Source organism: Mastomys coucha, unplaced genomic scaffold (genome assembly GCF_008632895.1).
Source record: "Mastomys coucha isolate ucsf_1 unplaced genomic scaffold, UCSF_Mcou_1 pScaffold9, whole genome shotgun sequence".
In the NCBI taxonomy this organism is placed as follows: Eukaryota; Metazoa; Chordata; class Mammalia; order Rodentia; family Muridae; genus Mastomys; species Mastomys coucha.
The window spans coordinates 11,526,281-11,552,819 of record NW_022196915.1 but is presented as its reverse complement, the minus strand read 5'-3'; the positions used below and the strand labels follow the sequence as shown (position 1 = coordinate 11,552,819).

At 47.5% G+C, this 26,539-nt stretch overlaps 1 long non-coding RNA gene across 1 annotated transcript; it reads right to left on the bottom strand.

Annotated features, from left to right (window-relative positions):
• Positions 1–409: 409 nt before the first annotated feature.
• Positions 410–26,539, bottom strand: LOC116084967. Its single transcript, XR_004116335.1, has 2 exons — positions 26,445–26,539; positions 410–671 (listed from the first exon to the last, which is right to left on the bottom strand). It is a non-coding gene; the product is annotated as an uncharacterized LOC116084967 (long non-coding RNA).

Sequence of the window (26,539 nt, the reverse complement as noted above, 5' to 3'; positions counted from 1 at the left end):
AAACTAGTAATTCAAGTTTGTATGTACAGAAAAATAGGCCAAGATACCATCACTGGGTTCATGTCCCCTGACATACTGTGTGACCAGGCACAAGCAGACAGAGTTGGGTCTGGTATAAAATTGTAGCCTACGCATCCCAGATCTGCATCACATGTCAGCAGCCAGGAAACCAAGGTGGCTTGGGCCAGTCTTGTCCACAATGAACTGTTGCTCAGCTATAAAGCATCTATGCCAGCTGGGTCCATGCAGAATCTGACTGTGCTCACATGTCCCAATGTCATGGCACGCTTCTTCTGCCCCCCTCAGGTATCCTTCCCAGAGGAGGTGTGAATAGGACTGTCTGGAAAGGCTGTCCATATCACCAGCAGGCCCAGGAACCTTATGGAACAGACAAAAAGAATGGAAGGCAACAAGGGAAACTGAATGTTAAGATGTTTGGTAAATGATACAGGAAGACACAACCAGGGCCTGTTGTTTGCTAGCCTCAGCCCTCCCCAGGGCTCCAGGGTCAAGGATCCCAAGCAAAGGTGCTCTGATGGAGTTCCTCCTCAGAGTGGCCTCCGTGCTCCCTTCTTGGTGCTGATGGCCTCCCAGGTGCCCTCTGCCACCAAAGCCAGGAACCACTTAGGAGAAGAACGGTGGCTCTCGGGGAATGGTTATGCTTTCTGGATCTGCAAAAGAATCAAATCCTTCTCTTTAGCTTTTCTTTTAAAAGATAGTGTTCATTAAAAGAACTTTTGTCAAAAATAATTCATATAAAACAATAGATAGAATAGGAATGTTTAGATCACTTTGTCTCCCATAATTAAAAACAGTGATGTTCTCATGTGTTCATTTTCTAGGGTTTGTCACATGTGCATGTGTGTAGATCTATATTTTTTCACAAATATACTACATTTTAAACTTTGTCTTTTCACATGACACAGCCCAAACAACCCTTTCTAGCCTATCACTTTTTTTGATGCTGGCATCATATTCTATCCTCCAGAAAGATGCCTATTGAATCAACCACCCATATACCATCAGGAGCAACAGATATTTGAAGTCACCATTAAGGCTTGTCTGCCTCTTGGGTGCTTCTGAGAAGACAGACATAAGACCCAGAGCTAGAAAATGTGCAGACAGAGGGTGGGGCGTTTTTATTATTTTCTCCTGTGCACTCTCATACAGCTTAGCTGGTCTCTGGGAGAGGCTTGTTGGCAATAAATAAAAAAAAAAACATGGCGTTGGGGGGCGGGGATAGCCCTGAGTCCTTTCACTGCTGGCCTAGTGTTTCACACTATTGCTATATTAATATGGTTTAAATATGCCTCCCCAAAGTGCATATGTTAGAACTGAGTCCTGTGTGTTACTAGTGGTGGGGGGTGGGATCTTTGGGAGATAATAACTAGACCAGGTCACCAGGGTAGGGCCCCCATGATGGCATTAGTGTTATCCTAGGAAGAGGGGACGAGATACTCTACCCAGCAAAAGGTTCTGTCTGACCGAGTGATGCCCTCTTCCATGTTTGGATATATCAGGAAGCTCTGACCAGATGTAGATCAGAAGCCTGCCCCATGACCTCAGAATGCCCATGAGTCAAATAACTTCCTGTTCTTTATAAAGTGCACAGTCTAGGTGTTCATTATACCAGCAAAGAACAGAATAAAATATAAAGCTTGCTGATCACATGATCCATTTCACTCCATGAGAGTAACTGTCTTAGTTAGGATTTCTATTGCTGTGGTAAAACAAACGAAAGCAAGCTGAGGAGAATAGGACTCCCAGGTCACACCCTACCACTGAGGGAAGTTGAGGCAGGAACTCAAGGCAGGAACTGAAGCAGAGGCCATGGGTGAATGTTACTTACTGGCTTGCTCAACATGGCTTGCCCAGCCTGCTTTCTTATACCAACCAGGACCACCAACCTGAGGATGGTCCCTCCCACATTGAAGTGGGTCCTCCCACATCAATTATCAGTCATGGAAATGGCTTACAGTCTTGCCTATAGGTTGATCCTATAGACTGTATAGGATACAGAGGCATTTTCTAGGTTAAGATTCCACCTTCCCAGATGACTCTAGCTTGTATCAAGTTGACATAAAAACTAGCCAGCACAAGAGTCCAGTTATGAACTCCAAACACCAGAGAAAGAAAAACTGCAGCCCCAACAACTTTCCAGCTACCTATTGCAACAAGGAAAACATGTGACAGAGAGGCAGGAAGGGGGACAGTTGATGGAGAGTCTCTACTTGATGTGAGCTGCCACCAGGAGGCTTCGAGCCCTGACATGTTTTGGGAATGACTTGGAAATATGTTGTTCCTACTCACGAGGTTGTTGTAAGAATATACACACAGTGGTTTCTTAAAGGTCCCTTCCTTGGTGCCTCCCTTCCTGTTTGGTCCCTTGTCATCATCCAGGCATATACTGACTTGAATGAGTGCTTGCCCAGTATACTGGCTGTGTCAACTTGACATAAGCTAGAGTCATCAGAGAGGAAGGAGCCTCTGTTGAGGAAATGTCTCCATAAAATACAGCTGTAAGGCATTTTCTCAGTTAGTGATCAATTGAGAGGGAGGGGCCAGCCCATTGTGGGTAGTACAGTCCCTAGGCTGGTGGCCCTGAGTTCTACAAGAAAGGAGGTTGGACACCATGAGAAGCAAGCCAGTAGGCAGCACTTCTTCATGGCCTCTCCATCAGCTCCTGCCTCCAGGATCATCCCATTTAAGTTCCGGTCCTGACTTCCTTCAGTGATACACAGCAATGTGGAAGTTGTAAGCCAAATCAATCCTTTTCTCCCCAACTTGCTTTTTGGGCATGCTGCTTTGTTGCAGCAAGAGGAAGCTTAACTATGATATCCAGTGTACAGGAAGCCATAGGTTCTGTCTCCAGTACCACATGAAACTGAATGTAGTGGTATTCTGGTAATCCCAGTTCCCAGGAACTAGAGGCAGGAGGATCAGAAGTTACCATCTCATCCTCTCTTACATAGTAAATTTGAAGCAACCTTAGTCTACGTGAGACCCTGAACAAAAACCAAACAAACTTAAAAGTAGCTGAGAATATAAGCTCAATGGTAGATCACTTGCCTAACATAGATTTAATTCCCAGTTTCACAGAAACTGTAAAGTGCTACTGTTTTCTTTTGTTATCCATGATGCTCTGAGTCCCCTCTGTATAGAAAGCTCTGTAGAGTTCAAGCAACTGTATGAAGTGCTGCAGTGTTTACATATAGCCTGACACACCTTCCCTGGTAGAAAAGTCAGTGTTGTGGGAAAAGCTAGTACACTGTATTGTTCCAGAAACAGTGAGGACAAAAGGACAACCCATGTCCAGAGTAGATCTGACGGTTTTTCCAAGTATGTTTGATCCAGAATCAGCTGACCTTGGATTTGAACCCACAGACAGGGAAAGGGACACATGATTATGTTAAAGAGGACTCCCAAAGACATCTTCTGTACGCACAGTAGAGGGTGGAAGTGGTGAGGCCAGTTAAGATGTCCATGGGACAATCGGGGGCAGAGGGGACAACCTTAGTTTAGACTAAGAAGTAGGCTGCGGAGAGAGAAGTGGCCATTGCAGCATGGAAAAAGTACCCTCAGGCCTGTGACCTGTGCTGCAGAGGTGAGGCTCTAAGACCACAGTGGAGGCTCTTTGTCTCACTTCCCTGAGTGGAGAAAGCTGAGCTGGGTAGCAAGCCAGGCGTGGAAAGAGAAGATGAAGCCATTTGCCGCCGGGTGTAGCCCTCTGCTTAGAGCAGAGATGCTAGCAAGGTTCACACAGATCAAAAGCTAACTCTCAAGGCTTTCTCCAGCTCCAAGAGCTCTGGGCGCCCCTTGTCAGGACCTGACTTCCAATGGGAAGTAACAGAGAAATAATGGCTAATATTTCACCAGTGTGGCAGGAAGATCATTCCATGTTTCCAGAAACATTAAAAATGAGCCCGAGGCTTAGGAGAGAGAACAGCCCTGCTTCTCATTAGCAGTCACAAGAGTACCCAAACCCTGCTCTATGAGGCCTTTGTCTGCCAGCAAGAAAGTACCTGTTCCAGAGCCAAGAGACCCTGAGCACTCAGGAGCCTGGCTCCAGGATACCCTGGCACTCACTCACTCAGAGTCTCTAAGCAGCTCAGCTTCTGAGTGAGTATATTCAAGGAAGAAGTCTGGGGGGCTCTTCCACGCAGAGATGCATGAATCACTCTCTGCAGAACATGAAGTGTTCTACCAACTCAACAGCAGATTCACCAACATGGGAAGGGCAGTGGATGGTTTTCAAAGTCTTGCTATTCCTGTGGCATACTTCTTCAAGACCTGAGCCCCCTACATCCAGACTCTGTCCCGAACCACAATGGCTAACATTCAGAGCAGCAGGCACTATTGTAAGCTATTTGTACGTGTGTGTTTATTTAATCTTCACAATTGCTCCAGGATATAGGTACTTCCATATGCCCATTTTATATAGGAAGAAGGTAAGTTGCAAGGAGACGGATTCAGTTGGCCAAGTGAATCTCTTCGCCCAGACAAGGGACCTGTCTGACTTTCCAATGCTCTTACCCCTCATCCTGTCCTGCCTCTTGAGACCTGTGAGTCTCCAAAGGTTTGTCCCTTCTTTCACACACTCCCAGCTGATGTTTAGGTGGTGAGCCCAGGAAAGGATTAAGACTCCCAACCCCCCACAGACCTGGGTGTGAATCCTGCTGCTATCACTTGGGGACACACAGCCCTAAGCATCTTCTGACTTGCATGAGTATTTTTCAATTGATTTCTAGCATGACCTGTACCAGGTCTGGAGAGGGCCAGATGCGCTCTCACCAGCCTCCTCTCTGGCCACTCAAGGACCCTCAGGCACCTTGAAATACTCTGTTCCCCACCTGGGCTTTGATCTTTGTCTCTCAGCCCCAGGCCACCTCTGCTAGGAAGCCCTCCATCATTCTATGCCTTGAGTGCTCCTCTCCAGGCATCCAGGATTCTCAGGGCCTACCATCCATCCAGAAATACAGCGCACAATGGCTACCTGGTGTTCTAGGGAATCACAACTTCTGCTATCACTTGTAGGACGTTGACTATGGTCAATTTCTTCAGCTTGCATTCAAAGCATCCCTCTTCCCCAGCCCTCATGTTCTGGAGAAGCCTGTGGCCTCATTTCTGTAACCTCCCCCATCCGTTGTCCCTATGCACACACAGGACCTTTGTCCAAATCCACTACCCAGCCCCCCACCCAGGGGCCAGGAGAGGGGGTACATTCTGAAATACAAGGATATTCTTGCCAAACTGCCCTGGGGATAGTCCTTGAAAGGGAGTCCTGAGGCCAGGCAGAGGGGTCAGGTTACTAGAGAGATAATCTGATTATATCCAGTCAATGGGGGTAGGGGGTGGGGACGGAGAACACGAGCCTTGAGTCTGGGAAAAAATGGAGAAATAAACCAACCAGGATGCTGAAACCCAAAATAGGGACAGAGTACAGAAGAAGCCAAAAGTCCTGAGCTCCCCTTCCCAACTCCACCTTTATCTGAGCCTCCAAGCCTGGGGGCCCTACACAGACTACCATACCTCTCAGAAGGCCAATATCTTATTGTAAGCTAGGCCAGCCCCCCGTCCTCATTTCCCTAGGTCCTCCAAGGGATCCCATGTGAAGCCAAGTCCTAAGCTCCCTGAGCAGTCTAAATGTGGCTTCTCTTTATCTCCTCTCCATTCATCAAGCACAGTAAAGTGGCCCCAGTGCTCTCTAGGGTCTGGTGAGCACCCCCAGCCTGGCAGCAAGCAGCTGGCCTGTCAACCTGAGAGGGAAGCTACCCCCAGGGAGGCTCCTAATTTAATCAGCTTCACAAATCAGCTCGATGGGCTTAATTGATCTCTTTCGCTCCTAATATTGTCGCTGTCACTGTCTGAGTTGTGTCTTCCCCAGCCACCCCTGTGCATCACGCTCAGCTCAGTCAGCGTGAGGGGGTTGGGGGGGGGGGGGGGGGTGGGGGGGGGGGGGGTGAGAGGATGCACTCTGTGAGCCTGTAGCCCAGAGACACCTTCAAGGGTTATGAACAGGAAATTGAGAAGGGCAAACAAAAATAGAGACTCCGGGCCTTCATAGAGAACCAGACTCCCATGGGTCATATTCCTGGTGCCTCAGACACACACTTGAGGGCCCACTTGAGCCTCCATTTTCTTATTTATAAAAAGCACAGTAATCTACTCTTTATGACTTATGTTCCCCACGTGTTTGCTCAATGTGTGTTCTAGGCATGGTGGTAGGTAGACCTAAAGAGTAATATAGTAAGCAGAAATGAACCTGTCCTGATACCTGTTGGGCTAGCAGATGTCCTCCCCCAGGGTGACACCCTCTGTGGAGCATACAGTCTAGAGAACACCACTGACATTGACATGGTAAACTTATGAAACATGTAGGAAATACAGTGTGCAGTGTGCTGAAGAGGATGGCCCTGGTGCTGGGAAGGGGGGAAGGGGAAAGGGGAGGAAGGGCTTCCAGCTGCAGTGATGGTTAGCTAGAGATGGAAAAGAGAAAGAGAAGGCCCTTCCCAGACAAAAGCCTCTCTGAAGGCTGGATCCAAGCTGGCCAGTAGAGATAGAGGTTGAGAGTCCAGGATATAAGTCAGACAAGGTCAGACCAGGAACTTCTAGACCACTGGACTCCTACCTTGTCAAAGATACCCTCATGAGAACAGTGTTTGGTGTCTCCTATGAAACACACACTCCTTTTTACCTGCAGGTAAGTAATTTAAAAGATTGATGAGACAGTCACCCTTCCCACATTAAGTGTGACACACACATACAGAGAGAGAGAAAGAGACAGAGACAGAGACAGAGACAGAGAGACAGAGACAGAGAGAGACAGAGAGAGAGAGGGAGGGAGAGAGATGAGAATGCAGATCATGAGCCACAGCATTGATTTCTAGTCCCTGGTGTGTGTGGGGGGGGAGGGGCGGAGTGGCAGGTGAAAGGGTGGTATATTCTTCTAGCTTTGCAGATACCATTTGGGAATCCCAACTTAACCCCAGGAGCCATGGAAGTCTCTGTTCTGTTTTCTGGGGGTGATCTATGGACACTTTTGGTTGAAGTGTCACCTGATTGCTTCACAAGTCTCATTTGGAGAACAGGAGTGGAGGCAAGGAGACCAGCAAGGAGGCCTCAAGAACAAGGCTGGACACAGAGCTCATTTGGATTGACAATTCTGTAGACTAAATGGAGTACAAACTCAGATCCCATATCCTAAAATCTGAGATGCAAAGCTAGGTGTGAAAAATTGCACACCTGACCTCTCTTGGCAGGCTTCAGTACAAACACGGGCAGACAAACAGACCTATGAAACTGCCCCAATGCTAAGTATAGACTATGCAAAACAGTGACTTTTATGTTTACATTTGATTCCAATCCCCAAGACATCTCATTGCATGTATGTAAACATTCCAGAATCTGGGTGGAAGGATCTGAATTCCAAAATATTTCTAGTCCCAAGTATTTTAGATAAGGGATACTGAGCTTGGAAAAGGAGTGGAAAATATGTCAGTTAAAAACGTGTGTCAGCCGGGTATCAGCTCGTACCTATAATCCTAGAACTAGAGAGGCTGACATCGGAGAATTACTGTGAGTTCAAGGCCAGCCTGGGCCACAAAATAAGTTTCAAATCAACCCAGGTCAGCCTGCCACAAAACAGCAGCAACAACAACAACAGAACCCAGCTATCTCTCCAAATCTGTACCCAGGCAGCCCGAGGATGGATGCCAGCTGTGTAGCTGCCCAGTTGAATCTTTGAGATATTTCTGCTCAATTTCTGAACTGCAAAATGGATCCTAGGAGTCTCTTCCACCTACACTCTCCAAGAGTCATAATCAAGGTTAGAAACAATGGTCCATATGCTCATCTGAGTGTTTGGCCCACAGCAAGCGCTCAACATGTCAGAGTTATTAGTATAAATAGACCCATCAGAACTCATTCACTACTGGATGACATCAATGTTCATCCCTGTGAGATCATGGGGAAGCAATGGCTTGATGACTCCTGGACCAGTAGGAGTTTCTAGAACCATAGTGGATTTCTTTTTATTTAAGTTGATTTTGAAGTTGCCCAAGCTGAAAGAGGGTGTGTGTGTGTGTGTGTGTGTGTGTGTGTGTGTGTGTGAGAGAGAGAGAGAGAGAGAGAGAGAGAGAGAGAGAGAGAGGGAATGCCACAAAATCATACCATGCAACAGACCTCACTTGAGAGATTTATTGGAAGGTGAGATGGGGGTACACAAAACCCAAGTTTGAGCTTCAAACCCCCCATAAAAAAAGTCAGGCATGGTGATATACGCCATAATTCCAGGGCTGAGAAGGCAGGGGGAGGAGAGCCCCTGGGCTTGCTGGCCAGCCAGCCTCGCTGAATTAGCAAGTTCTAGAACAATGAGAGACCCTGTCTCAAAAACAAGATGGAACCATACTTGAGGTTGACCTCTTACTCCAAGGTACCATCACCACTATATACCCCACACACACATACACACACACAAAACCTTCATCAGCAATGATATGAGTCAAGTCCTCATCACCAATCCCCATTGATAAATGTTTTAATGACAAATCGAGGTCACAGTACATGATTGTCAATTGCTTACATTCCACAAAGTGGAATGCCTTTGGCCCCAGAAATAAATGGCAATAAAAATCCCTTTACAAAAAGGTTGTGAAATCATAGGGCTTAGAATAATGCAGCCTGTGGTGCGGGGAGAGTGTCTACTCCCTCACTCCTCTTTGCTCCCCTTCTAAAGCTGCAAGTCTACTCTCTTTAGGCAATGAAGACTGAATATATCAAAAATCTCCTCTGGGAGGACTTAGTACAGTGTTCGAGCTTTTGATGACCAAGGGAGGGGGCTATAAGCTGGACTCTACATCTACAGATTTGTATGATGGTAGTCAGAAAATGATCTAACCTGGCAACCCTAAGGGGCCTCCAAGTTTTGTGAACCCCTTTGTCATAGTTTCATTAACTTGACACAAACCTATACACATCTGGGAAGAGGGAATCTCAACCAAGAAATTGCCTCCTTCAAATTGGCCTGGGTATGTGTCTAAGAAGTATATTCTTGGTTAATTACTGATGTAGGAGGGCCCAGCTCTCTGTAGGCAGAGCCATTCCTGGAGCGTTTGGTCCTAGGTTGTTTAAGAAAGCTAGTGGAGCCACAAGAGCAAGCCAATAAGGAGCATTCCTCTGTGGTTTTTGCTCTAAAATCCTGTCCTAGCTTCCCTCAATGATGAACCTTAAGCTAAGTCAGCCCCCAGTTTGCTTATCACAGAGACTTAAAGCAAATTAGGATACCTCCTGCATCCCATTTCACTGTATTAGAAGATAACATGCCCTTACGAAGAGTGAAGCACTTCAAGAAGAAGACATATTCAATTCTTTCCAGAACAGAGGTTAGAAATCTACCAAGATGACACACACTACACAAGGGTTCTGCAGAGTTCATCAGACAGATAATGGAAGAAAGGACACTGCAGCTTGTGTAAAGGTTCAGAGGTCAATGATAGTCAATGTACCAACCTGACCCGCAGCTCAGGACTATGTGAGTTAAGGTGCAGAGAGAAACCTAGGGCAGTGAAAAGTGAGGTAAAAGGCCAGGCAGAGCCCAAATCACCCAGTGGCACAGTAGAAAGATAGAAGAGAAAATAGAGAGACCAGAGTTCACATCAGGGAGTTTGTGGTGCCCTGGAAAAATTCAGCTTGAAGATGGGAGGCTTCGGGAAGACAGGAGTGCAGTCAAATCCACAAGCTGCTTTTTCTATGCTGTGAAGTATATTATCCTCCACTCCCGTGCTTGGGGCTCAAAGCGTGGTCGTAGCTGTGCATTCAGCACAGAGATGAAGATGTAGATCACAGGGGGCCTGCGAATAAAACAGACCCTCTGGAGTGGAAGTGAGCTCGCTGTACTCAGAAGTATGTTTAGCAGAGTGGCTGGCAGAGATTCACACGGCAGGTGAATTTCTTAGTTATCTTTCCAGCCCTGGAAGACTCCCTCACTATTTTGTCTTGTGTTAGAATGGATTTGAGAAGTTGCCTCTGGGGTAGGGAGTGTGGGGGGGATAGTAATCAAAATGTAAATACCACGGGAATAATAGGTTTGGCCTAATTATCAGCGATTACTCAGTTTGTCATTATTTCTGTACAATATATCCCAAAGTTCCGGAAAACAAATCAAAGAAACTACCACGGCCGATGCCATTAATAGAAGCAAAACACTTCAAGACGGGAATTTAATTTACTGGGTGAGTTCTTGAGGCACGTTTTTGTTGATGAATATTTATAAAAGTGGGTTAGGCTGGACCTGGTAATGATTGCGAAATATTTTAATGCTGTCCCCCTCATTAATTTACCTTTAATGAATGACTTGATAAAGCGTAGCTGTTTGTACGTAATGATTTCATTAATAGCTATGGCATATGCAAGCGTTTTGCACATGTTTGAATGGCACCTGAATAAAATGATACCTTAAATTATACAGTATAAATAAGGTATATTTGTTGAAATGGACCAAGCCTCAGCCTCTTAGTAGACAGGCTCAGGGAATCTGTTGTATTCCACACAGCAGTGATGGAAAGAGGCTTGAGTGGCTGGGTTCCTCAGTTCCTTGGTTCTCCCTCAAAACTGGCCTCCATGAAAAGCCTATACACATAACTTATTGACAGATAATTTCGAGAAGATGTCCTCTCTTGGCTGCCCTCATCCACTCTTTTTCATCTTTAAGAAATGTTTCAAGCTTTCCTTAGGAGCAGAGCCCCACCCACCAGAGTGTGCCCTATGATGTAGGCATGTGTGTGCAGGACCAGGCCAAGGGAAAGGCAGGTGGGGTGACTTTGTTGGCGACAGAGTCAGACAAGGGAAAGGCCCTACTAGTGAGAAACAGGCACCTGTGAAGATCTTTCCTGTGAATTACATTCTGCTTAGTCTGCTCTTTGGTCCTTACCTGCTTCATAGACTGCCCAGACCCTATTGTCTTCAGGATGTTATGACAGCTTAAGCTTTGTTTAAACTGGTTTGAGAGAACAAGGAAGCCCCCTCTCTTTTAAAATGGATTCCCTTTGGCTGGCTTTGAGCTGGTGAGATGATTCAGGAGGGTAAAGCCATTTGTCATGCAAGCCTGGCGTGTTCAGCCCCTGGAACTCATGGAAGAGAGAACTGACTCCCTAAAACTGTCCCTCTACATGTGCACCCCCACCTGCAAAAATAAATAAGTTTCTATTAAACTGAGTTCCTTTAGACTATCCCTCGGCCACATCTGCATCCCCCTGGATGCTTCCATGGATGTCTGTCTCTGGAGTTTGCCTGTTATTTGTCGGATGTAAGAACCACGCTGCTTGTATTCTCTACAGTTGGCAGAGAGGCAGGAGGGAGAGGGGAAGAAGGGAGGGATGGAGGGGGAGAAAGACTGATTCGATGAGATTTGAAACACAGAGCCAAGCAGACCACAGGTTGGGATCAAGGTCATTGGTCCTTTGAGCAGCCTTGTCCCCTGCTGCCGTCCTCTGCCCTGTCCAAATCACCATGCCTCCCCTGACCCATGTCTCTTCTCTGCTTTCTCTGATTATTCATTCCCTCCTGTCACCATGTGGGCAGGCCTGGGGTAAACAAGGTGCTTGGGTAACAATGTGAACAATTTCTCTCAGCTGGTGTGCTGTGACACATGGCCTTCCTATGCATCTCAATCTTTGAGATCCTTGGACACGACCCCCTCCCCCAGTCTTGTCTACCCCAAAAGATTGTTTCATTAGATGCATTTTTCCTGAAAGGAAACAGACTCCTTAGAACTGAATACTGATTGGAATTTCCAGAGTCAGAATAAGGCTGAGCTAAGTCTTCAGCACTTCACCATTGGATACAGCTGGGTAACTCAGCCACTCAGTAGGTCACTCCGCCCAGAGATATTCCCATTGTTAAATGTATAATCCAGATGAATGAATTGTGCATGGTAAAACATTTGACTCAAGGGCATGTAAACAGGTGATGCTTGGCTGTGGAGGGCCAGATGAACGACCTTGCTCCAAGATTCAACACAGAGGGCCACGCAGATCCAGGTAGCCTTGAGCCCAGCCCTTCCCATGTCCTGGATCTGTTTCCTAATATGAAAATGTGCCTGGCAATCCCACCCACCAAGGTTGGGAGGGGACTAGCATACATAGCATGACGTCACTGTAAGTTACACCAAAAGAAAAGGGTCCAGCTGCAGCTGGCCCTGGCAGGACAGGATGGCAAGGAGAAGCCCGGTCCTGGGCTCAGCCCTACAGAGGAAGGGAAGGTAGGACCAGAGATGGTGGTGGCACCCCTGGTCCTGCTGTTCCTGCCCCATCATCATGCCCAGCTGTGGGCATGATGATATCACCTCCCTTTAGGCTAAAAGCTTCGATGGGAAGGGCTGGGTACCTGTGTCTACCCGGCCGCCCTCTTCTCTGAGTTGTCCCCCACCTCCGCCGGAAGATTTATGGAAAGATTAAGGGTCCTTTTTTTTCAATATCTATTAATATTCATGGCGGTCTTCACAGCCATCTGCTTTTAACGATTTTGTTTGCAAAGACCTGAGATTAAAATATGGCCTGCTAGTGCTCTGAAGCATCTGAACGGAGGGCGATAAAACAAAGGCCCTTTCAAGAGCTGCGAGGGGGCCTGTCACTCCACCTGCAGCCTGGAGACTAATGACTACAGGGAGGGAGGGGCAGCCAGGGAGACTCCAGACCTGGCTGAGATCAGACCAGAGCCACAGCTTCCCTGCTCCCCTGCTCCCCTCAGGCTCAACAGGGTTAATTGAGGAGGGAGAGGAGCAGCTCCTGTACCCTCCCAGACACCTTGCACTAGATCCCTGGGGTAAGGGGGCTCAGCCAGGGCAAGGGGAAGATGTTCATGGCAGCCCAGGGGGGACACAAGGCTCTGAAATCCTGGGATCAGCACCCTGGAGAGAGGCCTGTTGACACCAAAGTTGCGCAGAGGCATAGACAGGGTTGGAGTGTTTGGGTCCAAACCCCCTTCAGCCTAGTATCCCCTATTATGTCTAAGAGGTCAGTATGATGCGGTCTGCAGCTCGACTTCTGCAGGCACCTACCTCTGTTCTGCTCTGCCTGTGACAGAAGCCCTTCTTGTCACCAATATCCCAGTGGTGCTTCCTCTCGGTGAGCAGAGGGAGGGGAAGGCTGTGAGATAGTACCAGCCTCTGACTGTGCTAATCATTCCCTCCACAACCATAGGGGGCGCCACCCCTGGGCTTCTCCATGGTTGAGAGCAGCTCAGGTTTTTCTGTTTCCGTTCGGTAGGGTCCTAAGAAGGCCTGTCCCACATGACTGAAGATGCCGCCTCGGGGGAAGGTGACACACAGCAGAATTCTAGTCCCTGCTCCTGGGACTGGCAATTACATTCTCAGTGGAGGCAATGTCTGATTCCTGATGCAGGCACCTAGATGCAGGCAGTATCCATTGGTCTGCCCCGTCTCTTCCTTGGGTCAACCAGACATCTCAGTCCTTACCTGAGACTTCCCATATTAAGTACCAGCCTTGCAATAGGCAAGGCCACCAGCTTCATTTCCTGACCCCAAACCACACCCTATGTCATCAGGCATAGCCCTTCTCTGGCCTGTGAGTCATCTGGAGTCCCAACACCTACTCCTTGCTACCTTCCTCCAGGGGAGGCAGAACTCAACATACCAGGCCTGCAACAGCTCAACTTTTATAGGGACCCTCCTATGTTACCCCCAGAATAAAACCCAATGCTTTTCCCCTTCAAGGTGGTTCACACCCAATCATCCCCCATGTCTCACCAGAGCCGCCTGTCACTCATGGGATATATATATATATCCATGCCACCCCTGACGTATGCCCCCACGCTTTTCCAAGTGTCACTTTCTTGTCCTACAATCTATGATCCTTCTCCTATACCATCAAGGCCCTCAAATCAAGGGCCATCTCCTCCATGAAGCCTTCCAGTGAGTGCCAGGTCAACACCACCAGCAGAATTAGCTAATTCCTCTCACTAACAGCAGCATCTGAGGAATGCTCAAGGACATGCAGTGCAGAGGGAGTGATTTACCCAACATCACATGATTGTCCTGTGATGGTACTGCATTCTAACCTGACAACTCCGGCCCCATATCCCGTGTTCTGCCTCACTCCCTTCCCCACCTGTGCTACCCAGGAGCCTCCACCATAAACATCACAGCTGTGCCACAGCTGATGGTGGAAATCAACTTCTGTCTAACTGTGTTTCTTCCCTGGTGCCCCGGTGTCCTGTGTATCTATGTCTCCAGCATACAGCTGGCACCAAAAGGGCCTGGGAGGGATTCCTAAGAATGCAGAGAAGAAAAGGAGAGTGGGTGAGGGGCTGTGCCGGTGGGTTGTGAGGGTGCTTGTGATTGCAGTCTGTGAATGGTTTGCATAAGCCAATGTGGGTGTGCAAGTGTATGTGTGTGCATGTGCACACGTGTGTATTCACGTCCTCAGTCTCCTGAGCCCAAGCCAGCTCTCAGCCACATGAATAGTTAAAGCCCTTAAACCGGCGCCGCTTCGTCACCGATATTTTTACAAAGTTGTCACAGAGAAATATCATTTTTCTTTCTCCTTTATTTCATTTTCTTTGGGATATAGTAATTAACAAAAGCCGTTAGATGCCAGCAAAACTGTTTCTTTTGAAGTTTCTACATGGCTGTCATCTGGGAGATAAAGGCAGATTATTCAATCTTGACATTCTAATTGTGGATGCCAGATAAAAGCCTGGATTAGACACTTCACAGCCCTACTCAGGGGAGGGGGAGATGAGCAGGAGAGGGGCCATACTGGGCCACATGGGCTGAAACAGGAGGGGGTTCCACCCAGAGGGTCATGGACCCTGGCCACACAGCTTGGCTTCTCTCATTTAGAGTAAGACATCTCCAAATTGCACAGTGTTAGAGGGGAGGGGGGCAGCTTCCTACTGAAGGGGGACAGTCCAGGTTTCAAGCCTGGGTTCCCTCTTTCAGAAAGCCTCCCCAGCTGCGGCTCATATGATAGACGCTCCCTCCCTATGGTCTTGTAAAAGGAGGAGAGGACCAGTGGACCGGGCAAATCCTTGCCTCTAAGAGCCTGCCCAAGCTGTCCACTAACAGTACCACCTTGTAGGCAGTGGGAGCTGCCTGCCATGGAGGGTGTGGACTGAAGAAGGTCCAGCCATTCGGAGAATGAAGGCAGCCATTCAGGAGAAGCAGAGAGGATAACATTTAGACACTATGAAAACTACATTCACTCCTAAGACTAGGAGCTTCTACAATGCAGAGATAGTGTTGTCTGATTTCCCAGATCTATCCTAGATAAGAGTACACATGACCTTGAAATTCAGCTTGTCCTGAGCAGCCATGAACCAGCACACGGTCTCCATCCTTCATGAAGTCCACCTACTGACACAAGTCATTGCCTTTCACTGGATGGAAATGCTGATAATACCACAAAGGACTGTGCCAGTCAGGCTCCAGCTAGGACTCCTACTCTTCTCTGGATATTTTAAGCAGGGAATTTAACACAAGGATTGATGGATCAGAGGGTGGAAGAACACAAAACAGTTTCTGGCTCAGCACCAGCCAAGTCCCGAGACCTGATCTGCTCAGAGGCAAGCACAGCAACTCCATTGCTGAGTGACAATAACACAGTCCCTCTCTGTGCACTGTGGCAGGTGGGAATGCAGGAAAGTGCCCTTATTAGGGCCCAGAATCAAGAGAAGTCAACCTGCAACCTCGGTGTTTCTCAGGAGCTGCCAGAGATAGGAAAAGTCAGAGATGGAGTGATGCTAAGTCTCCCTACCTCCCATGCAAAATTCCACTTTGCTTCAGGGGATCACAAGCTTAATTGAATTACACCCTGAAAACATAGCCCCCGAACAACTCCCTGAAACACAGGTACAAAGGGTGAGGTGAGGAGAGGTTCTGAGGTCTGGGGGCAAATTGACCAAGTACTTTTGCCAAGTACTTTTGCAATTCATCAACTGAATTGCAAGGTTCTGCAAAAGACTGCGTCAGGCCTGCCTTCCCTCTGCGAAGTAGAGGCTATCCTTCACAGACTTTGATGCTCCTCTCCTGCTCTTTGGTTCACACTGGATCTGTCCAAGGCACAGACAATACTGGATTTGCACTCCATGCTCTAAATCAGTGTACCTATTTTATGGAGAGAGAAACTGAGCCCAAGTCAAGAAGAAAGAATTAGCCCAAGTTACAAAAATCATAGGAAGCCAGAGCCCAAGTGCTGAACTGATTAACAAGGAAGAGGAAGTGAGACTGTCCATCAGATCATTGAGAGAAAGCTCCCATATCCACCTCCACTGCAACACCTGGAAGGCTCCCCACACTGCCAGGCTGAGATTCTGTTCTCTAGATAGAGATGGGAGAAATCCATCCCTCCAGAAGGCTGTTGAGGGCAAGGAGGTTCCTTAGAAAGGGAAGTCGAGGGGGAGACACAGGGAAACATAAATCTGCTGGCAAGGCTCTCTCAGAAAGGGTTTTAATTAATTGTTTTTATACGACATAAGAGCGACTCATTACTGAACAGCTTTGATTTGTGACACCTGCATTATAGATGATTTTTAAATTAACATTTCCCCAATAAAAGGTGTCAGTGGAGAGCTGAAGGCACCCAGAGAAATATAAAAGGGTAATAGTATGAAAATACAAGCAAACACCAGCCCAGCCTGACAAAGGGGGCTGCTTAATCAATTTTACAATTAATTAAGGCCGACCAGGAAAGCTGGGACCCTAGAGGCAGTTCAAGGGACCAGGTTGAGTCTCAGGGACCAAATGCTCCAACCAGGAAAGCATTTGGGGTTGTGAGAGAGTCATGGTGTGGATGCAGGGTGTGCTGCCTGGCTTCCTGTTTAGGGAACCAGAAGCAGATCTGCCTGGGGGAGCATGTTTCCTCTCCTTGTTGTGTTGAATTCATTGTACATTAGTTTACTGAATCTTTATAGAGTGACACTGTGTTCCAGGCTACAAGAGAGACCTGGCCAAATGAGAGGCCAAAGGCCTGCTTGTCACATTCAAAAGGAATGAAGGGCTAAGTGACTGAAAAAACTAGAAGACAGGAGATGGAATTCAGAGTTGTCTGCAAAATGTAATTAAGTGTTTGGAGTTTTTTCCCCCCAAGGCCTCCAGTGAAGAGTGGATGGCAAGAGGACCATGTGATAAGGTCTACAGCTTAGATAGCTGTGGAATAGGTTACCCATTGAAGGAGCAATAGAGGGATAAAGGAATGGAGGGATGGAAGGAAGGAGGGATGGAGGGATGGAGGGAAGGAAGGGCAATTGCCTAAGTGAAGCTAGTATAGGCACTGAGTTTAGAGAGGTGACTGCAGTAAAGCAGGGGACACAGGAGAGCTCTAAAAAGCAGATCTGACTGATAGGCCTTGTTTTGCTCTCAGAAACCAACTCATAAAGGAATTAGTTACAGGGCCTCCAGAGAGAGCAGTGGGGAGTGGTGCAGGGTATCAAGCTAGGACTGGGAGTGCTTTTGCAAGCAATATGGTTTGGATGGAGCTACCAGGAATGGTCTCTCCTAGAAGGTAGCATTGGAAAACCTCAAGTACCTAGAGCTAGCCAGACCAACACTCAGGGAGTGGTTTCCTGGGAAGTTACTAAGCCACTGAAAGGGCAAAAGGTTGGGAAGAGCAACAGGAGCATAGAACTGCCTGCCTGCCCCCATTCTGTTTTGTCTTTAGTTTTTCCTCTTTGGCTTGGAGAGGGTCACTTCAGCAGCAAAAGCCCTGGAACATGGAAAGAATTTCCCAGCCCCTGATGCAAATTTCCAGGCTCTTTCCGGTCTGTCTGGGAGATATGGCCACAGCAGGGACCTTGTCTCCAACTACTGCTGACTGTAACTTCCCTTTGTCACTCCCCAAGATCTCTCTCTAAACCCCAAGGTCCCCCAGACTAAAGGGGTCACCATGTATTCAACTGCTCCAAAGAGATGTGGGGCCTACCTGATGCTGTCTGCCTCCCACAGGCTAGATCTGTCTAGTTTCCCAGGTTGTAGCTTCCTTCCCACTGTGTCCACCACATCGTCATATCTTCCTGGAGGGATAATGGTCCTCTCCCACCATCTTCTACTTGTCCACACACCCTGGACACAGTGGCTGGAGGGATCCTTCTAAACTGATACACACACACACACACACACACACACACTTTGTACAGATGCCAGGACTAGGCTTGGAAACTTCCTTTGTCCCCAAGCCAAAGCCAAACTTTGTCACCATGCCAGAGTCCAGCCCCTGCCTCCCTCAATCTTCCTACTTCCATGCCTCACTGTCCAGACTCACCAGATTCATGGAACCTCTCTCATTCATCTTCCTTCATACCTGTATTCCCTTTACAGGGAATATTTTTTAAGATTTGTTTTAACTATGTAAACGTGTATGTAACTATGTATAGATACATGCATCTGAGTACCGGTACAGGTGAAGGCTGAAGGCATTTGATCTCCCTGGAGCTGGAATGTAAGCTTCCCAATATAAATGCTGGGTATTGAACTCAGATCTTCTTCAAGAGCCAGACATGCTCTCAACCTCTGAGCCATCTCTTCAGCCCTGCTGAGAACATTCTAAATGCCCTGCCCCGCATTCCCCACCCCACCCCCACTGTTGTCTTTCTAGCCCACACTCCCTTCCTCAGGTTCATAAAGCTCTATGCTTTTGAGATTATTTAATACATGTGTTTGCCCTGAGTTACAGGCTCTGGTGATTTGGGAATCTTGTTTTGATCACTTTGTGTCTCCAGGGTCTGGTAAGTAGACTTGTAGACCAGATGCATAAAGCATAGACAAGTGGATGTTATTACATAACACAACACATCTCACACATAATTGGGATTAATGAGGTCAGCAGGACACCTTAGATCACAGAATGCATTTTACCACAAGTCCACTGATAAAGCCACTCCCTCAAGACAGCCATCAGTACATCTTTGGTACAATAATGGGAACATGTTTGCATCAATCACAGAGTTCATGAGGTTGGGGGCCAGTGTCTCCAAAGAATGTCTGCACAGACTTGGACTAGTTTGATAATGTCCTCTCCATGTCATTTGGGGGCCAAGAAGACACAACCATTGACCAGAGCTCCTGGATGGAATATCTGAGTGTGTGGGTCTCTTTTGCCTGGTTTTACCAGCTGCTTTTGCAACAGAAAGTGGCAGACCATACTTTTAGGACAGGAGAGAGCTGGGAGAGTCCAGTCTTGTAGCCAGGGTGAGTGTGCCCTCAGGTCAGTGATGAGATCTGGGATTCTGAGAATATTCAACAATGCTAGTATTGACCATTGGGCAATGAGTCGGAGTGTATTTGTGTCTGTGTGTATATGAGTGAGGCTAGGGCTCAGGGTTGAAACCAGGGAAGGGTGAAGATCAAGATTTCCAGAATGGCTATAAGAAGTTTATATTCAGCAACCTTTCAAGAAGAGTAAAAAATGTTGGAGCTGAGGTCAAGTGCAAACATGAGTCCCCAGGAAAGGAAGAGATGGTGTCTGCCTGGAGAAACCTATCAAGGCACCAGAGAGGAAGTGAGTTTGTCCAGGAGGAGAGAGATGTTCAAAGAGCAGGAACTTCCCAGTGAGGCTATCACTACCTCCCTTTTAGCCTTCCTCTGAGAAAGCATCTCAGACATCCAGCTTCTTTTGGGCAGTTTAAAATGAATGTCACTCAGGGCACAGCACAACACTAGACCTCTCCATCTCCCACATGAAGAGCCTGAGATCAAGAGGGAGGAAGAGTCTGTCCTGTGCCCCCTTGAACAATGCTTCAAAGTGGGTGTCTCAAGCAGTTGGCTTCCTTATTCACCATGTAACGTATGAGAGAGACTCAGAAGGGTCAAAAGCCTTGCAGACATCCCACAGGACCAGACAGAGACTGCACTCAAAACAACATGGCTCTGACTCTGAGTCCACACACGTAGGTGAGTTTGCTATCTTTGGTTCTGATTATTCTGAGGCACAGATGACTAACTGGCAGCTGATGCTAAAAATACATGTTGTAGGGTTGATTGACAGCCCAAGCTCGATGATGTACAAACACGGAATGATTCTATTTCTCTCAATAACTGATACTGGCTTTGCTCCGTGAATGCTTATCCCACAGGCTGCCAGTTGACAGGGAAGGGAAGAGAGTACTCTTGCTGATAGTGACATCGTCCCCCACTTCTGATGATTTCCTCTTTGCAGAAGTCACCTTTGAATTATTAAAAAGTGCCAACTGTCCAGTTCAAAGCCACCTCCTGCACAGCTCCTGCTGGAAGTGGCAACGGGAGCTAGAGCATTCTGCTTGGGTGACTCGATGCCCCACTGTGAAGGACTAGACATGACTCTGCAGGCTGCCAGCACTTGTCTGCTGGCATTGCCCACCAGTGTCCTAACCTGGCTAGTCCACAGCACTGGATAGATCACCTGCCGGCTTCTTACATGACATTGTAGAAGACACTGGAGTCCTGAGCAGACACCTTCTCTGGACCTTCTGTAATCTGAGGCTACCCTCCCATCGACGTGTGGCTTCTTCATCTCCTTTCAGGTGCTGAATAGGGATGGCACAAGGTGGTTCCTACCTGATGACCTCTGCCTTTCTCATTATAGAAAGAAAGCTGCAGGAGGCACCTTGCTTCTGTTAAAACACCTCTCTCGCTGGGCAGTGGTGGCACATGCCTTTAATCCCAGCACATGGGAGGCAGAGGCAGGTGGATTTCTGAGTTCGAGGCCAGCCTGGTCTACAGAGTGAGTTCCAGGACAGCCAGGGCTATGCAGAGAAACCTTGTCTCCAAAAACCAAAAACCAAAAACAAACAAACAAATGAACAAACAAAACTACCTCTCTCTTAGCAACCCTATGGTGATTACTGAAGAGATACTTAACAGCCAGACCAAGGCCATCCTCCAGAATATGACCATGAGTCTAAAAACTACAGCCATCCAGCTCCAGACCCTCTCTAGTTTTTGATTGACCCAGGAATTAAGAAAGACTTTTACATATTTTACTACTTGAAAAAAAAATATCTCTAGACATACCCATTCATCTGTGTATTCCCAATGGCTGTTTCCCAACATACCGTGGGCAGTGCTGAGTATTAATAAGAAATTTTATTTTCTCTCTGAATTTTTACTGACAGCCTTTGCTAACCTTAGATGAAGACTACATTTCCCAGCCTGTCTTGCATCTAGGCAGACCATGTGCTCTGAACCATAGTACTGTGAGGGATACTGATTCTATTTTCTTTGGTCTACTGCAAGAGTAATACCTAGTCTTAACCACTGAGCCATCTTTGCAGCCCCTCATTTCTACTTCTTCTGTGCTCTCCTAAGTCTTGGAAGAGCCAAGAATCTTTAACACTGACATCATAACAAGATCCCAGGGCTCCAAGACCATGGCTTAGGGGACTCAGTCACAGAATAAAGGAAACACAGCATTGCCTGGCTAAGTCTGTATCTGAGAGAAGAAAGGTGTGCTTGTTCGTTTTGTCAACTTGACACAAACTAGATTAACCTGGAAGAAAGAACCTCACTGAGAAATTGCATCGATTAGATTGGCCTAGTGACACACCTGTGGGGCTGATTGATAAGAGAGGGCCCAGACTACTGAGAGTGGTGCCACCAATAGTCAGGTGGTCTTGGTGGGATACGAAAGCAAATCTAGTGCCTGGAGAGATGGTTCACTGGTTAGGATCACTGCTCTTTCAGAGGACGTGGGCTCAATTTCTAGCACCCACTTGGCAGTCTACAACTGTCTGTAACTCCAATTCCAGGGGATCTGATACCCTTGAATAGACAGATATGTAGGCAAAATGCCAATGTGCATAAAATAAAAACAAATAAATCACTAAAGGAGAGAAGGAAGGAATGAAGGAGGAGGAGAAGGAAGGAAGGGAGGATGGAAGGAAGGAGAAAGGAAGAAAGGAAGAAGCAAACCAAGTCATGGAAAACAAGCCAGTAAGCAATGTTCCTCCACAGTCTCTGCTTCAGTTCCTGCCTCTGGGTTCCTGCCCTGGCTTCCCTCAGTGATGGACTGTAATCTGCAAACTAAATAAATGAACCTCCAAGTTGCTTTTGGTCAGCAACAGAAACCAAACCAGAACAGAAGGCAACTTTGATACTCTAAGCCACTGAGTTATCTAGCATCCTGTCCTTACCCTGAGTGGTGGAGATGCCAGTGCACAGCTAGACACCATTTCTAGAATGTTCTTCCTGTCAACCCCAGTGGTCCTATGGAAGGCCACTGTCTTTGTGGAAAGAGACTGCTTAACAAATGGGGGAATGAGCTCCCTTAACAGCATTTTCCTCAACAGCTGATGAAGGAATGCTTATGCCAGAGTTTCTTTGTTTGCAGGGAAGAGAGACTCAAAGAGAAAAAGCCAATGCAATGAACAGCAGATCCTCACAGAATCCCAGGAAAGGCCATGGCAGCTGTGTTATGTGAGGTTATCCCCTGAGAAGGCTGACAGAGCTGTGGTATTAGGACCAGTGTCTCTCTCACATCATCAGAGAACCTTGCCTTCGTTCTCTGCCAGCTAGCTCCCTCTAGTCACTCACAGCAGGTAATTTGCTGGGTTTCCAGCCTCTGTCAGCTCACCAAACTATCCCCACTCCAGACTCAACTTTTCCCCCTCCTTTCTCTAGACGTAACACAGACTGGTCCAGCTATGCTGTATACTACCCACATTATATGGTGGGCAGCCTTTGTCCCAAATGTCCACCCTGGATTGCTCTGGACCCGACTGCTGTCCATACATGTGCTGGAAACGGAGTCCCTTAGCCAGGAAATTATCCTAAATAAATAAATAAATAAATAAATAAATAAATGGCTCAGGACCTCTGTGGTAAAGAATGTGGAGTCTGGGCTGGAACACTGGGCTCATCTCCACCTCCCAGTGCTGTGACCATGGCAAGCTAGAACATTCACTTCTGTTTCTATGAAATCAGAATCAGTAGAAATGCTTGCCTCCCAGGGCTGTCAAAGAGAAGATGAATTAACACAGGTAGGGCACTGAGCAGCAGCCCCTGGAAAGCAGGAAGTCTTCAAAGATGGTCCTCAATGAATTAGCATAATAATCATGCCTTTGCGGTGAAGCCACAAAACGTACCCAACAGATGATTCAGGTCCACCTAAGAAAGGATGATAACTCTTCCCAGATGTGTTTGTAAGGTGTCCAGAGGACACAAGGGCCACTGTCCATTGATGATTCCCATCCATTCAAGACGTATTCTCTATACCTGTGGAACCTCCACATTCAGTGGCCCACAGAACCTCTACAGGAATCTGTGTGACTGAAGCTCCAAGAGAGTCAGCTGACACGTTCATTTTAGGGACTAATCTCATCAGTCCAAGTAACTCTGAGAGTCTATTGATAAGCCCCTTCCCTTTTAAAGCAGGCATGCTGTAGGCAGAGGCTGAGGTCTTGGGAGTAAGGTAGCCTGAACTCTTTGAGGTGGGGGGGGAGGGAGGGAGGGAGGGAAGGGGAGAGAAACAGAGACAGAGAGACAGAGAGACAGAAAGAGAGAGAGAGAATGACGCAGACTAAGATGGAAGAGCCTTAGGAAGGGAAATGGGGCAGCTCCACCTCAGCATCACACTCAGTGGGCAGAGGACACTCCCACACACTTGGTCAAATCTTTATAGCATTTCATTCAGACATCTTAGTCTCCGTTTAGCAAGTGGAACACTGGCCCGCAGCATCCCAGGTATTCCTCCCGGCTCTGCCTCCCTGACCTTTGTGATCTTGACATCAGTCCCTGTCCCAACCATAGCAGCCACCTTTGGTAGTCCAGAAGACTCCAAGGATGTCTCTACTCTAGCCTGCCATTGGTTCTTTGCTGCTGCTTTGTTCCTGGGCAGACCCCAAGTGCTAGGCACCCTGTGCCTTCCATGCCAACCTGGGACCAACGCATTTCACCCTCCAATTTATTGTGTGCTTTAGAGTCATGGAAAAAAAAATAAAACTATTATTCTCAAAACCCCAGTCAGTCTCTTAATGACTACTGCACTAATTAGGAGCAGCTGTTAATGAAGTGTGCAGGTACAAGCCTAGCCTCATCAATTAATCCATACATGCTCCTGGGCTGCAGTAATATTTAAAGGGGAAATCAATACCTGGCAACTAGGCCTGGGGAGGTCAGCCCCATGGGCGGGGCAGATGGGGCATTTCAAGGTGCTTACAGCTGAAACAGCTTATGCCTGGGTCCAACGCTCCAATGAGTAGGGGCAAAAGCAGCTCTGGATGGGCATAAGAATGCTGCGTGCCTGCAGTGAGTCAGGAGAAGCTGGCAGGCATGGGAAAGGGCATCTGCTGCTCTCCCCCAGTCCCAGCCAACAGGGCCAGGCCAGAGGACACCCAGAGCCATCATCCATCTCCAGACCTTTGCCACCACATCCTATCCTCAATTTTATGCATTCTTTCAGAGTTCAATGAGTGAGGAATGCTTTTACCCCCTTTTGGCAGATGTGGGGGTCAAGTCTGCAAGTGAAATGTGAACCTGTCAAAATGGGTGGGAGTGACAAGCACTCCCTTAGCCTGTGCCGCCCATTCGGATGCCCCTGGCTGCAGCCTGGCATGGCCCAGTCGGGTAGGAATAATCATTCCTGGATCACAAGGTGCTGAGAGTACCTGGACACTAAGAAATTACATTTGCTCATTATTAGCTAGACTGGTGCTCCAAGCCATGCCACCAAAGCCCACTTACTCAGTGCACTTCTAAAACACTGTGTACCCCAAGATTCCATGTGATTTCGAATGTGTGGAGGAGCTATTCTTGTATCCATCTCCTGTTGCTGCTGTAATAAAGTGCCCCATGTCTAGTGGCTGAACACAAAGTAAACTTATCAGTTGCAGACATCAGTTGGCCACAAATTTCACTGGGCTAAAATCAAGATACTGAGGGGCTGCCTTTCTTCTGGAAGCTCCAGGGAGAATCTGTCCTGTTGTTCTCTGAAAGCAGTTTCTACAGACACCCCACCCCCCACCCCCAACCCTATTCGCATTCCTTGGCTTCTGGCTCCTTTACTCCATTTTTAAGCCAGTACTCAAATCACTCCGACCTCTGCTTCTATTACTACCTCTCCCTGCCTTTTTTTTCTGTTTCTGCGTATTAACAGATAACATGAGGCCTACAGAGATAGTCCAGGGCCATGTGCTGTCACAAGACACTTTATCCCAACTGCAAAGACACATTTGCTATGGAAAGTGACATAGCACAAGTTCCAAATACTAAGACATGACCATTTTGTGTGGGAGAGCACCTCTACAACTACTGTTATCTCCTTCGCCTTTTATTTCTTCCCCTAGAACTACCTGTATCCCCCTCCCTGCAACAAACCCCTGTCTCAGTAGCCATGGGAACAAAGAAGCTAAACAGGAAATCAGCAGTAGCAAAAGGGAACCCTTTAGCCCAGCGATGGTAGCACACACCTTTGATCCCAGCACCTGAGAGGCAGAGGCGGGTGGATCTCTGTGAGTTTGAGGCCAGCCTGGTTTATAGAGCAAGTTCTAGGGCAGCCAGAGCTACGTAGTGAAATCCTGTCTCAAAAGAGGGAGGAAAGGGGAGGAAGGAAACCCTTCTTCACTTACACAAACACAAGTACTGGGGCTCAATACCCCTCTGTTGAGCTCCAGTAACCTTCTGGAACCCTGAATCTATCTGGCCTATGGCATGTCCCCGGTCCTAGGGCTCTGAGAAAGGACACTTGATCTAGAGATCCTTCTTCTGCCACAATCAAGGCCACCACTTCCACCCAATGCTCCTAACACAGTTCACCATGCAGGCAAGGCAGATGCAAAAAATATATATATAGCTGCTCGACAGCTAGCAGTTGCTATTGAATGTGATGGTCATGTGTATGTATTTTTGGCTACCCCTTGGGTCTTACCTGGTTGGAGGCAAGACAAACCCAGCCCTGGTTAACCCAGTAGAGCTAACTGGTCTGGAGGAGGCACAGAGAAACACTGTAATTATAATTTCAAATTCATAACTTTTCCCTAATTGAGCATTACTCCAAGATGTGTGCCACACATGGTTTAGCATGTACTGGGTGACAACCTAGTATAAGCTAGTATAGGGTATAAAGGGCCAGTTACTAGCTCCCATTGGGTAGGAGGGGAATTGATCCCCAAAGCATAAGAAACACATGTCCCAAACCAGCCCAGGCCCCCTCTTCAAGCTCTCTGCCCTTCCAGCCACACCTGTACATTTAATGCCTCTCAGTGCACATATAACCAGCTATGGGGATATAAAGTAGAACTTCCTCTGGACTCATGGAGCTAGGCTGAACTGTAAATGCTGGCCATGGATCACAGAGAAAGCCTGGACTGCAGACCGTTCATTTGTCAGTTAATGCAAGAACGCGCTCATCATGCCGCCCAGGACAGGGTGGTGGGATGCTCTCTGAGCATAATCAAACCAGGGCTGTCATTTCACAAGAAATGGGGTCACAATTATGCTAATGGGAGGCATACAAATTTCTCACCTCTCTGAAGGGGAGCTTGAGGAGGAATTAATTCTCACAGTGGTGATGTGGATTTGATTGCTGATGGTTGAGAAGAAATCAGCCCAGCCAGGAGC